The sequence below is a fragment of the Mesoplodon bidens genome (genome assembly GCF_964165515.1).
Source record: "Mesoplodon bidens genome assembly, chromosome: 7".
In the NCBI taxonomy this organism is placed as follows: Eukaryota; Metazoa; Chordata; class Mammalia; order Artiodactyla; family Ziphiidae; genus Mesoplodon; species Mesoplodon bidens.
Window position 1 is genome coordinate 95,757,885 of NC_138164.1, and position 14,982 is coordinate 95,772,866.

Here is a 14,982-nt window from a genome sequence, read left to right on the forward strand (position 1 = left end):
ATAAGCAATAGATCTGCAAAGGCAGATTGAAGAACCTTGAATATATCAGTTTAAGTAATTTTCACTTTTTATAAAAATATTAAGGATTCAGTGATGGATTCACAGAAGTGGATTAACATGATCAGAAAGAAATTTAGGAAGCCCAGTGTTTCTGTGGTACCACCTTCTTAATATACACTGAATATACTTTTCTGTCTTTTGTAATATATATATATATATATATATATATATATATATATTTTTTTTTTTTTTTCCTTTTGCGGTACGCGGGCCTCTCACTGTTGTGGCCTCTCCCGTTGCAGAGCACAGGCTCCGGACGCGCAGGTTCAGCGGCCATGGCTCACGGTCCCAGCTGCTGTGCGGCATGTGGGATCCTCCCGGACTGGGGTATGAACCCGCGTCCCCTGAATTGAGGCAGGCAGACTCTCAACCACTGCGCCACCAGGGAAGCCCTTTTTGTAATAATTTTTAACCTGCATCGCTCAGCATCAAATATGTATATTGTTTATGTGATATAAAGTCATTGCTTAAGAGATATATACAAGAATTAACAACTGACCCAGACAAATATCAATGTATTTTAAGTGGAACTTTCCACTAAAAAGCATCCTCAAATATGTGTTTAGCCAGTTGTTTGTAAATAGGGCCCTTATTGGCATTAGGGGTTGAAGGCAGGGGTGCCAGTTCATTAATGGATGGAACTGCAAAACATTTAGTATCTGTGGCTTGAAGAACTATATATACCCTTAGCCATCCCCGTCCAACAGTCATTGTGACGATCCAAAAAGGCAATTTGCATTTCTAGTTGCCCTCACATGGGGGTGGATAGCAGGGGACAGAACATCTTTCAAGAACCAGGGGCTCTAGCATACAGCAATTACACATAATGTTTGTAAGTTAAGCTGTCTAATGCACATGTCTTAGAGTATAGTTTCCATCATAAGCACTGTGGTGAAGGAATTTTGTTTTGAATAAATTTAGAAATCCACATCTTATTTATCTACTTTGGATTTTAGTGATGAACATTAGTATAATCAAGATCCTATGGTAATAATGTTATAAGGGAATCATTTTAATGGCACACAATTCCTCATTTCTGACACTTTTTGATACATTCCTTTTTCTTTAATATCTAAACAGATTGGTGTCAATTTTCAAAAGTGCTGATCAAATGCATGAAGGGATCTGCTGATGGACATCTCCGGAAGGAAAAAAGGAGCTCTGAGTTTAGGAAGAACATTCTGTGGTCACTGGGATCTCATTCAGTGTGTGTCTATCTAGTCTATTCAACTTTCCTGCTGTTATTCTTTTCCTTCTTTTTATTCACTCCGTGTTCCATGATTTATCCCCCATACATGCCAATTTATCTGATCCTCAATTCTTTCCTAACCATTCTCAACAATAGTGCTTGAAGAACACTGACAAGAATATGAAATAAGTGATGCCCGTACTTCATTTGAAACATGTCTACCTTCTCTGCATTTTTAATTTAACCACAGAACTGTACTTTTTATTTTACCGATAGAATTTCGGGAATTCTAGCCACTCATGCTAATCTACTTTCTTTCTTTCTTTCTTTCTTTCTTTCTTTATTGTTTTTGTCCATATCTTACTCAGAGAATGGAAACACAACAGCTGCAAGCCATGTAGTTCTGGTGGCAGTTTTCTCCCTCACATATCTGAGTTGCTACAATTATATATGCATATCAGTCTCTCACTTTCATACATTAAACATATGTATCAAACACTTGGGAACAAGAGGTGTTTACATAATATGTGGATGTATTATTCCAAGTGGATAGTATTTTGCTAATCATACCTCTCTAGTAAGCACTGTCACTGGGAACAAATAAGTATTTGGATGACACATGTGCATATTAGTCAGATGAAGGTGTGATTGCTGTTTCGCCTGCCAAGAGAAAAAAAAAAAAACAGATTTAAAAATAAAACTGTAGCTATCTCACAGGATCCAAAAGAAACAAGTTTTAAAAATAGCAAGAGGAGCAGGGAAAGAGCTAATATAATTCGTTAATATAGTTTAAATACATACTCTGTGTAATGGATTGTGTAAGATGCTGCAAATATTTCTCATTTCTTTCTCAAACATGCTGAGAGACACCTATCAGTAATTCTCGCTGACATTGTCCCTCCATTTTAATAGAGGCAGATAGAGGCAGATGAAGTCAAGTCACTTGCCCAAGGACACATAATACATCGCTGACGTGAATTCACTTCCATCTGACTCAGAGCCCTGGCCCTCTTTACCACCTCACATTTCCTCTCTAGGAGAGGCCACAGGTAATCTTGGACCTGTCTCTATCTCAGTCAGCTAATCTACACACCCTCAGTCTATTTATTTGAGGAAGCTTTGAAACAAATCATTCATTGCTAAAGAGTCAGATAGAACAGTATTAATTTACATTCTTAGTTTCTTTCTATAGGGGTATCTGTCTGTTACAGGCCACATCTTCTACCTACTTCTATTTCCCTTAAGATCAAGGTCAGGTAGAGCCAATATTTGGAGTCACATGAAAAGCACATATTTATTTATTTGTTTTTTGTTGAAGTACAGCTGATTTATAATATATTAGTTTCAGGTGTACAACATAGTGATTCAATATTTTTATAGATTATACTGCATTTAAAGTTATTAGAAAATAATGGCTATACTTCCCTGTGCTGTATAATATATCCTTGTTTCTTATTTATTTTACACATAGTAGTTTGTATCTCCTAATCCCCTATCCCTATCTTGCTCCTTCCCTCCTCCCTCTCCCCACTAGTAACCACTAGTTTGTTCTCTGTATCTGTGAGACTGTTTTTGTTTTGTTATATACATTTGTTTGAAAGAAACACATTTAAATCAGGTGTCTATCTCTTACAAACTATATGATCTTGGGCCATTTACTAAATGTCTGTGAATGTGTTTTGTTTATATTTACAGAATGATCGGATGATGATACCTATCTAATGTAAGCGTTCTTCAGAAGATAAGCTGTAATAACATGTACTTATCCCCCTAAGTTCAATTATTATATTTCTGTGTCAGTGTGAATCCCAAAGTGATAGCTTAAATAAGTATATAGGACTAGGGGATGTAGATGGATTTCTTTGATGGCAGAATTAAAGCAATTAGTAACTGGAGCTGTATCTCCCAGAAAAGTATGGGCTGCTTTTCAGGACATTCCATTAAAACCAAAGTGCTGAGTTTAACTGCCAGACTGAAATTCTCAGCATTAACACCAACAATATTTATTACCACTATTCCTAAATTCAAAGTAGTAAGCCTGCAGTGGGTAGTTTCCATGTGCAAAACGGGTTGTTGTGTATTTGTGTGTACAGTTATTTTAAGGCAGTGTATATTGATGCTTTTCAGGTTTACCTGTTATTCCTAAGAGCCCGCATAATTATGTGATGGCACTGTTCATAACTCAACTGATGATGCAATCATTTTAACAGTGACATGCTTCAGTACAAATAAATACAATTCAGAGAAAGTCTTTCATGAATATTTCCCAAGGAACTGAAAAAATGTTATGTGAAGCAAGATATTGCTATGGGAGGTTTATATTGTCCGTACTGTTCTTTGGCAAAGCTTTGGGATACAGTCAATAAATAGGTTGGCTGTAAATTTGTTTCACGGGTTAATTAAATCCAAGAGTTCACAAGAAAGACTGTCATATTATGTTGAATTTCATTTCTTAAAACACGTTGATCTTATGGAATTTGTTTACAAGTTCTGAGAGGGTAGTTGAAAACACTGACAAAACTTCCATGATCTCTTTTTAATCCAAGGCTGGTACTCTGTTCTAATTTCAATTTTCAAGTTTGAAAGGAATATATATTTTTTACTGTCTTTGTTGTTTTGTTTTGTTTTGCAAAGCAGAATAAACTAAAACATCTCCTCTATATCTCTTAGCATAAAATCATAAAGAAAAAATGGCTTTTCAAAAATTCTTTAGAAACGCAAATACGGCATTAGCGTTTGTGGAACACTGCTTATGAACACGAGATTATGCTAGGAACTCTGTAGATAATCACTGGATTCTGCTAGAGCCCTCCAATATGGAGATAATCCCCCCACCCCATGCCACTGCCCTATTATGCAGTTAATGAAACTAAAGATAAGAGAGAACAAGTGACTTGACTCACATAGGCAATTGGCATTGGTGGTGTTAAAATTTGAACTCATATTCCTTTGAGACTGAAGAAAGATTCTTTTTTCCTATTCCACTGCTATTTTCCCTAAAGGTGCCTTACTTTTAAAATGGAATCTTATTGCCCTTAGGGAAAAAAGATATAACTGGTAAAACAGAATATAAAGCATTGACAAACCAAATCCATGCACCTATAGAAACCTCCTTCATCAGACATCAGTTTACCAAACTCTACCAAACTCTATTACAAAATGATTTGCAAGAATTATAAATTTAAGAAACAAGAGTATCTTTCTAAGTTACATATTTATCAAGGGGCAGAACCATTTAGATGATATACAATAACATTGATAATACTTTTCTGTCATATATAAATGTAAGGTATATGTTTGGGAAAACCACCCACTAAAATGAGGTGGTTTTACTCTGTCTTGTGAGCTATTTGGATTTATTTTATCTAAAAAATAGTACTTTGTCTCAATCATATTCTTCAGCCACATGTTAGGTAAGTACATTTCAAAGTAGGTCCATACAGACCATTTGTATGGAAGAAATAGAAAAATGTAAACATGAAAACAGAACAGTGTGTATACCATATGGGTAGTGCTGCAAAAGCTGAAAAACAAATGGCTCTGGTCTCTACACCATACAAGTTTGTTATTATTTCTAGTCTTAGAAATTTCAGTTCAGTCCTAGTGCTTAATCTTTCACATGTCTGACAAAGCTGTACCAGATATACGTGAAAGGAGCAGAACTGTCTTATCTTTGCTTTCTTAATACACAGCAGGCAAATGGATATTGCTAAATGTCATTTCTACTGCAAATATACACCTTTCACTCTAGAGTAAAATTGGTATCATAGAATTCTAAGGAATTGGTTGGTAGGGCTGTGTGTGTGTGTGTGTGTGTGTGCGTGTGTGTGTTGTGGGTGAGGCATATAGTTTGTCTTAGAAAACTATGCGTATATTATTTACAATGTAAATATTCTAACAACTATTTTGAGTGTATCTTTCTGGTCATTTCCTAACAGATACAAACTGCAAATGGGTGATAAAAGCAGATGAGCTAAGAAATCCAAGACTTCTAGAAGTGAAATTCTTCCTTGGAAATTTTATGATAATTATGAGTTTGCAAAAAGATATCCAATATTATTTTATAACAAGGAAAAAAGCACTGACTTAAATTTTAAAAGAGGAAAATCCCCAAAGATACAAGCTAGATCTGGGAAGATAAAGAGAAATAAAAGGGAAATCACTGGAATTGAAGTGTTCTGGGATCTGATAAGAAATGTGAAATCTATACTTTAGAAAATATAATGATGGTTTAAGAAAATGTTGAATAAATAGTTTCCAAAAAATTCTTCTAGGATGCTTTTTGAGCTTGGGGATACAAGAAAGATAAAGACATATTTAGCCAATGTTCTAAAAGCATCTACAGTGGTTTAGTCTTTTAAGGACAGTATTATTGGATGATAACTATCAAAATTACTCTTTTGTAATGTCAAAGTGGGCAATTTAGTAATGTGGGCAAGAATAATTGTCCTTCATATTTGCATTTAATAATTACTGAATGAATCGAATCAAGAGCTGCAGAGATCACAGAAGAGTTACAGACCAAGGAAAGAGCTATTTATAAATGGATCTGTCATCCCCATCTTAGATCACTGTGACTAAATGGTTTAAAAAAGTTGTTTGGGCTTCCCTGGTGGAGCAGTGGTTGAGAGTCCGTCTGCTGATGCAGGGGACACGGGTTCGTGCCCCGGTCCGGGAAGATCCCACATGCCGCGGAGTGGCTGGGCCCGTGAGCCATGGCCGCTGAGCCTGTGCGTCTGGAGCCTGTGCTCTGCAACGGGAGAGGCCACAACAGTGAGAGGCCCGCGTACGGCAAAAAAAAAAGAAAAGAAAAAAAAATTAAAATTAAAAAAAATAATAAAAAAATAAAAATAAAAAAGTTGTTTGTCCAGACAGAGTTAGTCAAATTACTCAGTTAGCTTCATGATCCTTAGCATCTGTATTTTTATATTTTTTCCCACTAGATTGACATGACTTGGGCACATTTTCAACTTTCAAAATAAGATAGTTTACTTGCCACAGAAAAATAAAGAATTCAGCAAAATCAAGAAACAGATCTCTCCATTTCACCAGTCCATGAGGTTGCTTTTCACTAGAAAATAAAATCCATCTGGGAAAGGTTGTTTTTGCATAGCTTTTTTTTTAAAAAAAAATCACCTTTATTCATTCATAGTTTTTAGCTTGGGCAATTCTGATTTTACCTCCTAATACACTTCCATAAATATTTTCATTAAATACTTTCAAATAATAAATCACCATATAACGTGAATAACAAAGGAAGCTGGATCAAGTATAATTGTGATTTTAATTAAAAAATTTTGTTTATAAATGGATAAAGGCGCTAATGCTAACATGACATTCTGTGAGCAGTTAAATAAAGCAGATGCTCAAGATTTTGAAACGCCCTCGAGAGCCAACTTCTTGATTACAAACACTCATAATACCAACCTCATTACGCTCATGAGTACAGTTAAGGGAGAGAACTAGAGCTTAGTATACATGCTGATTTCCCAAACCTTCTGATATCCTAAGACCCATGGTAGGAGGACATTAAAAAATAAATGAACCTCCTCCAAGCATTTACCAGGAGTAACAGTTCAATGAAGTGACTGGTCCTTTGTGAAATCTCTTGATTATGCCTTGGTCCTATTCACAATATGATGTTAGACACAGTGCTGAGTCAGGTTTTGAGGATTTACGATATGACAACAACCTACTGTTTGGACTTGACTGGGCAAGGCATTTTAGATGTGTAGCTAAGAACAACAAACTTTAATTTCTAGTAAAGGAAAGGTGCATAAATTATGTCAAAGATAAAGAGCAAAAAGGTACAGCACAGGAATAACAAAGAAAATATCTTTCTTGTTCAGAAGCCACAAAAATCAAGACTAGGCAAAGAAGCAGAATGTGTGGCAGAGCAGGACAGGTGATTCACAATTGAGCCCTTTTTAAGGAAATAAAAAAAGATTAACTACTGGGAAAGTAACAGGGAATGGATTGTTGAAAACCTGACTAAGATTATATGTTTTTCATTAGGCCATATTGAGACATTGCAGTTTTTGAGCAGGACATGACAAAATCATAGATTTTGTTTCTCTACATTAGATGAATCTATTAGTAAAGTGAATTGGAAGAAACAACACTTTGTCTTTTATTACAGTTTTTCTATGTGCTTTACACTGTGCTAAGTATTTTGTCAACATTAACAATTTGAATCCTCTCACTCTGTATTAGTAATATTTATTCCAATAAATCCTATCTAGTTGTAAGACAAACTCATCCATGATAGCTTAAATTGTAAAAAAAAAAAGGAGAATTTATTGTAGTGGGGCAAAGAAAGCTCCTAAGAGTCCAGTACTAGATCTTTTGGCTTCAGAAACTGGAGAGTCGGGATCTAAATCTACTTGCCTATCTTACAAGGGCTGCGTATTCTACTCATGTCCATTTCTCTCATTGATATCTTCTACTTTTTTATCATGTACAAGTTTATATTTTTATGTTATAAATACTTATGTAGCACTTGTTATCAATCCCTTTTAACCTTCATAATGAAACTATGAGGTAGAGACTATTATCTTAATTTTATAAATGTAAATGAGGTTCAGAGAGGTTAAGTAGTTTGCCCACGGTTGCCCAGCTAGAATGGGAGATACTGTGATTTAGACCGAGACAGTGTAGCTTCATATTCCTGGTCTTAATAACTGACCTGTACAACTGCTTTGGTCAAGCATGTTCATTAGGCTGAAACCTACATCAAGATTTAGAGGTTATCCCTGATAGACTTTATTCTCAGCTTTCCAGCTCAAATATTTGAAAGAGGAGGATATCTGAGAGGTTACAGGAGCACTAGCTGTTTGAGCTGGAAGTGGGACACAAGTAGACGTAATGGGTGGGGGCAGAGTTTGTAATTTATTCTTTACTCAGTTTTTAGAAACACCAAACTGCTATCTTCCTTATTAACTCAACCCAGGGTCTGCTCATAGTTAAAATATCTTAAGATTCTAGTTAATGGTGGATATCAAAATAAAGAGCATAAATAAATAGCATGAATATTGTTGGTGGTAGAAACTTTTGTAAGATCATGTTTATCCATTATTGGTAAGAGCTGAGAGTCTGAAATAACCAGGAAAAATAGGTAAAATAAGAGATATTTACAAATTTTGCAAACTGCAGAGAAGGGGGGTTGGAAATAGATACATAGATTAAGGGGTGGGGGGAGAGAGGAGGGAAAGGGAGGGAAGGAGAGGCAATCAAGAGAGAGGAGGCAGCACAGGTCAAAAAATCAGTGTTAAATGTGTGATACTGGCCAGTATGCCATAAAGCTTAGGTCAATGGGCTTTGAGAACAGGTTGCCTGTGTATGAATTTATCCTTTGCTATTTGACCTTGGAAAGTTGTTCATTCTCTATATGCCTCTGTATGCCAATTCATATCTAAATTGAGATCAATAAAATACTACTTCAGAGGGTTGTTGAGAGGGCCACTCTGGAGAATCTGCATAAAAAAAACGCATTCCTTTAAGTTGTCACAATGAAAATTGAGATATTTAAAGATCTATGAAATTCTGAAGGAAAAAGGCTATCTATTTAAGAAGCTTTTTAAAAAGTTTTGCCTGTTGTGGTAAGTTAGATTGGTAAGGGAAACTGCAAAGAGATACTGTTGGGCTGTGAAACTGAATTATATAACCCCATAAAATATAGGCTCTCATTTACTATTTATATCATTTCCTATAATAGGTTAAAAATGGATGTAGTACAAAAAATAAAAGAGGACAATATCCTTATAATCAAATATTTAACTCACCTCAATTTTTCTTTGACAGAGGAAATGTCTTTTGTTATACACCTCCTCAATTATGAACTAACAAAATAAGACGACTTAACTGTCTGTTGTTTAAAAGTAATTTTTCAATTAATTCTACACAAAGAATGTGTTCCCAAATTAGTGATGTAAGTTGACTCCAATTTTACTTTTATAATGCATTACAATTATAATTTATGGTAAAATTATTGGAAGGAACCCCAAGTACTGGAGTTACTGTTTCCACGGTTACAGGCTACAACACGGGGAATTCTCTCTTTGAATTCATGCTTTCACATCTCATTTCCGTTTTCAATCTTTCTCCTCTTTAAAGGCTCTGTGTGCTTTGTTCAGGTTAGGCTGCAAAATGGAGATGACGGAAAAGGAATATTTCATTTCCAAGATACACACAGAAGATAGTTGAAAGTGGTTTGCAATCACTGTTGAGTCCACACCAAGTTTTGAGGATGGATGAAATTGGGCTTGATACATAATCGATCTAGAGAAAGACAATTAACTCTAGGATTGCTGCCTTAACCATCCATTATCAGTAAATTTCTCTGTATTAGCTATCAATTGCTGCATAGCAAATTACCGTAAATCTACTGTCTTAAAACAACCCATATTTATTATCTCCAAGTTTCTGTGAGTCAGAAATGTGGGCACTGCTTATCTGGATCTTCTGTTTTATAGTCTATTATTAGGCTGTAATCAATGTGCCATAAAGCATCTGTGGTCTTATCTGAAGGCTCCATTGGAGAAGCACAGGCTTCCAAGCACACTTAGGTAGCAGTTGGCATGACTGAGTTCCTCGACAACTGCTGGACAGAGAGTCTCAGTTTCTGATGGCAGTTGGCTGGAGACCTCCTTCAGTTTCTTGCCATGTGGACCTCTCCCTAATGATGTCTTGCTTTATCAAGGTGTACAAGTGAAAACTGCAATGAAGGGAGTCTACCATCAAGAAAGACATTATAATCTTTTGTAACCTAATCATGTAACATCTCATCACCTATGTTGTACTCTATTGGTTATGAACAAGTCACTGGGTTTAGTCCACCCTCAAATGGAGGGATTCCACAAGGAGTGTTACTACCACAAGGAAGGGATCATTGGAGGCTACCTTAGACATCTGCCAACCACAACCTCCATCACACTACTACACTGACATTATTGTCTTCCATGAATTTAAAAAAAAAACAAAAAACTAGCCACTTACCACTAGTTCATTTCCTCCAACCTCTGTCCCCTCAAAAGCAAAATTTGAGAAGGAAATATATACTATTAAAATGTCTATGTATACATTTAGAACTCAGAGACAGTGACTTAACAAGTCTTATTCTAGTTCTGTATCTGAGCAGTCTTTGTCCTATTGATGCCCTCAGCCATATTTAACTTTGTCCTTCTATTTTTTCTCCTGCATTGCTCAGATGGAAGCTTATCTATGTGAAAAAGAGATCCTTTGCTTTTGAGTCATAATACATACAGCTCGCTGCCTAAGTAGCTAATGAGGAACTGACTTCTTCTGGAACAGAGCACTTTGATAACACAGCATTCAGCAGCAGGAAACGCAATGTTTCTCAGTGAGATCCAGAGTCTACATATGCCAAATGGCCCTCAAGTTTGATTAGAAATGCAGATCTCCCCCTCTAGACGAGTAAACTCTGACCAGACTTGTGAAGTAAGACAAATCTGGGTTAGATTTCTGGGTCAACCACTTTTTAGCTTAGTGACCATGGGTGAGTATTCTAGTTTCAAAAGTTTCCAATTTCCTAACACGTAAATAAAATATTACCTTCCTTTATAATAAGATTTTGTATTAGATGCCGTAACTTATATAACATACTTAGCACATTATGTAATGATGTAGTTGCCATCATCACCCTCCTGACTTGATTGTGCTATGTATATCATTTGTCCCCTTTAGTTGCTATTTTTTTTTTTTTTTTTGGTTTCCATATCATCTTGGTGGTAATGATTATTCAAAGACCCATCTCAGACTGACTTGTTTGTTTCTTTTCCCAATAGCTCAGGATCAATATATGGTCAGTTATTATATTTGACACAACTGCTTAGTATTTATTCCATATAATTTTTTTGAGCATTTACTATGTACTGAGTGCTGTCCTGCCTTCTTAGATACACAGATAAGTAAGATATAACTCCTGCACTGACCACCACCTGCAGATATCAGCAGGCAACTATCTCTGGGGTCAATCCTGGCTGTAGAAAGAAAGCATGTGAAAAGTTCTTTGAACTACTCATAAATTCAGGATGAGGTTGACTCTCCCTCTACTCCAAGTTTATGTAATAGTTTTTGGTCAAAGTTTTTACTTGTATGTAACAATTTTTTCCATAAGCCATTTTTATTACCTCAAAGTATTAAGACAAGTACAAAATAACCTCATAATTAGGATAATGTATCAGTTGTTAAAAAAGGAGAAAACACTACAGTATGGAGAAATTTACAAATGACTAAAATGTTCAAGCTGTGACAGAATTAATGCACAACTTGAAATGGGGTTGCAAATTTTTGCTTTTAGAAATGCAAATTTCCTTAACAAAAAAAGGACAAATAAAATACAATGCACTAAATATGTGTAACCATGAAAAGATTAAAGAAAAACAGTCATAACACTTACACTATTAGCATAACAGACTCTACTGCTATATTTAACACCTTTGCCAACACAAGCCTACTCCCTTTCCTGGCTTTAAGGAACAGTTTCCTCTAAGAAATACTACTGCAGCATAACCCTTAGACAATTTCTTTTATTTTTAAAGTCACAACCTATAGAAGCAAAATAAACCTTGTCATTTCTATGCCTATATCTGGGCTGTGATAACATCCCCAACACTCAGATTCCTAGTTTTGTAAGTTCCTTCTCCACACCACAAACTTGCCTTGATTGCTATCATTTAACTGACCTCATTGAAACCCCAAATCCTTCTGAAGCTCTTAATACTTCTTGAATGTTCTTCTGACTCTCTTACTGAAGAAGATAATTCAGTCAAGTTGCAAAACAGATCCAGAACTTTGCTTATGAAATCCTAATACTCTCTTCCAATTTCTGGCTAAATTCGGGATGAATCAACTCCCACAGGTCTTACCAAGAAGAATGTTCATGTATCACCAATAAATATGGTTAACAATTATATTTGATGATACCATTCCCCAGGATAAGTATTAGTTCCTAGATATATAATACAGATATCAAGCTATGAAGAGTTCTGATCCAATACATAGGGACTTTTATGGTGACAAGTTGTAGGGCGGTCAGTTTGTACTAAAAAGGTATAGTGATATAACAGAATTTAATCTACTAAACTATTGAAAAAAGAAAAAAAAATGCTTTTCATGAAGATGCAGCAGCCAGACAATTACAAGTGACAAAATTGACAGTTTCCTCTTTGTGAGACTTCTGTGTGGAAAAGAATACTTCTTTTATCTACTTCAACCTGAGCCAGGACGATGTCTGTACTCACAGGCTAATGTTATGCGATGTTTGTTGACATAATCATGTTACTTACTATCCATTTCAATATAGGGAGAAGGCAACACTTTGTATATAATATGCATACCTCTACTACTAAATTATATTTTGTCATTTTCTATAGCTGCTTCCTACAGTTAGGTAACTGAATCATTTAGGTCTGCACTTTTCACATATTTACCTCTGCCTGACACATATTATTGATTAAATCAATATTGTTTTTGAAGAGAGGAAAGAAGGAAGACTAAGTAGTTTTCAGAGTAAGAAGTGAGGAGGATGAAATCTAGATGTTCCACACTCACTTTTGCCTTAGATACTCTTCCTTTCCTACCTTTTCTTTTTCCTTGTCTTTTTTCTTCTTCCTTGATTTCACTGAGAGGGTATAGTCTGGTTCTGCATACCATCTAAAATATCAGAGTCACATAAGAAACTACAGCCTCCTTCCTCCATTATAAAGACTTTCACAGTCTAACAATCTCTAACTCATACAGATTCAGTAATATGAGATTATTTTGCTGAGCTTTTTCTCGTTTCTTAGTAGCATACTGAACAATGTCATTGAGCAGTCCCTTGGATTTACTCCTAAGCACGTGCTTGCTCTTCAGTCATGGATGGCTTAGTATTTTAAATGGTGTCATGTAGATAAGTCAGAGAAGGCAACAGAGGCAAACAGAATGGAACATAGTAATGATAAGGAAAAACAAAATCTGTCAGCCTGGGATTCAAGACTCTGGGGTTCTTGTCCTTTTTCTTGTATTCCTGTATTCCTTGAACATGCCACTTCACTCACTGGATGCCCACATCACTAAGGGACATGGCTCTTTAAGCTATATGAACCATCCCAGCTCTCACACTTTACAACCTTAACAAGGTTTCAATGCAGTTTTTAAGTAGGGAGAAGAAGAGAGGGGGGACACAGGAAAGATCATGCCCAAGGGTTCAAGAATTCCAAGAGTATTGCTATTTAGGGTTACAATTCCTTTGGAGAATTATTTATGCACTTGTCCATGTGTTCTGTGAGTATCTACAGATTTTCTTGAAAGGATTTGTGATTTTGTCATCTCTAGCTCCAATGGTTTCCAGTCACTCTAGGAGAACTAATAAATGTGGTATCTGTGTTCAACATATTAAGGCAGTCTATATATAGTTGGCATGAAGAATTATAACTACCTTTCATAATGTCAGAATATATGTGTCCACTGTCTCAGAACCCAATAAAAGTTACCTCCCTCTCTCCCCATGGTAGCTGTAATTTTGAGCTCTTATCCACTAGGTATTGTCAACTTTGGCTAGCACATATATACCTTTTCTCCCAGGCATTTTTATCACCGTTGTGCTGGCTACTCCAGAAAAGCTGAAAATAGTGAGATACAATAAAGCTTTGTGGTTAAATTTAAGGACTCTAAAGCAGGTATTTGTACCCTCACCTCATTACTTACTAGCTGTGTGAAGTTGGACAAATTATCTAGCTCTTTAGTACTTCAGTTTATCTGTTTATAAAAGGAGAATGAGAATAACACCTACTTCATGGAGTTGTTTGGAAAATTAAATTAACTAAAGATGAAAGTCACTCACATAAGTTTATGGGCCTGAGTAAGTGCTCATATATCCTCTGAAATCCTTGGTTCGACATGAAAAAACTAGAATTTTTGCACAACTGAAAGGAAAAACATCCTCTCTACCTTTGGGATTACACCTTGTCACATGGGCTTTAAGGCATACCTTATAGTTTTAGAGAAAAAAAAATACTTAAAAGTTTATATTTTACCCTGAAAGTCTATCAAATATTCACTCTGAATAGGGCTTAAGCTCAGTAGTTAACTGTCTTGGATTCATCACCCTGACTACATCAAGTGTTGGAATAAAACAGTGGTTAAAATCACCATCACTTCAGTCAGATGGCCTTGGTTTAAATCCTGGCTCTATCATATAGTGTGACATTAAGCAAATATTTTAACACCTTTTAATCTCAGCTTCCTCATTTGTGTAATGGCACAAATATTAGTACCTAATTCATAAAGTTGAAATGGGATCTAAATCAATATATCTAAATTTTATAGAATGATGCCACAAACAGTATAAGCTCTCAGTGCATATTATCTATCATCCTATTTAAAGCATTTCCCTTATATTTATAGTAAGACTCACTTCCTATAGTTCCCATGATTTTCAATAATATGAAGTTATATTAAAAATATAGTCTTTGTTTTAAAAGGTAGCCCTAACACTTGTTGAATGAAACATGTTTTTTAAAAAAAATTACCCTTCTTTAGTCTAAATTCCTTTAGCTTTCCCACACATAATGTGAAGTTGAGCCAATCGCATCTTCCTGCTTATTGTTCTCTGAGACACAGTCCAGATTGTTAATGTTCCTCATAAAAGTGTGACCCAGAACTTCCTGAATACAGACATCTTGTTGCAAAAGAGAATAGGTCTTTTATTACATCTCTCTTTTGGGACACTA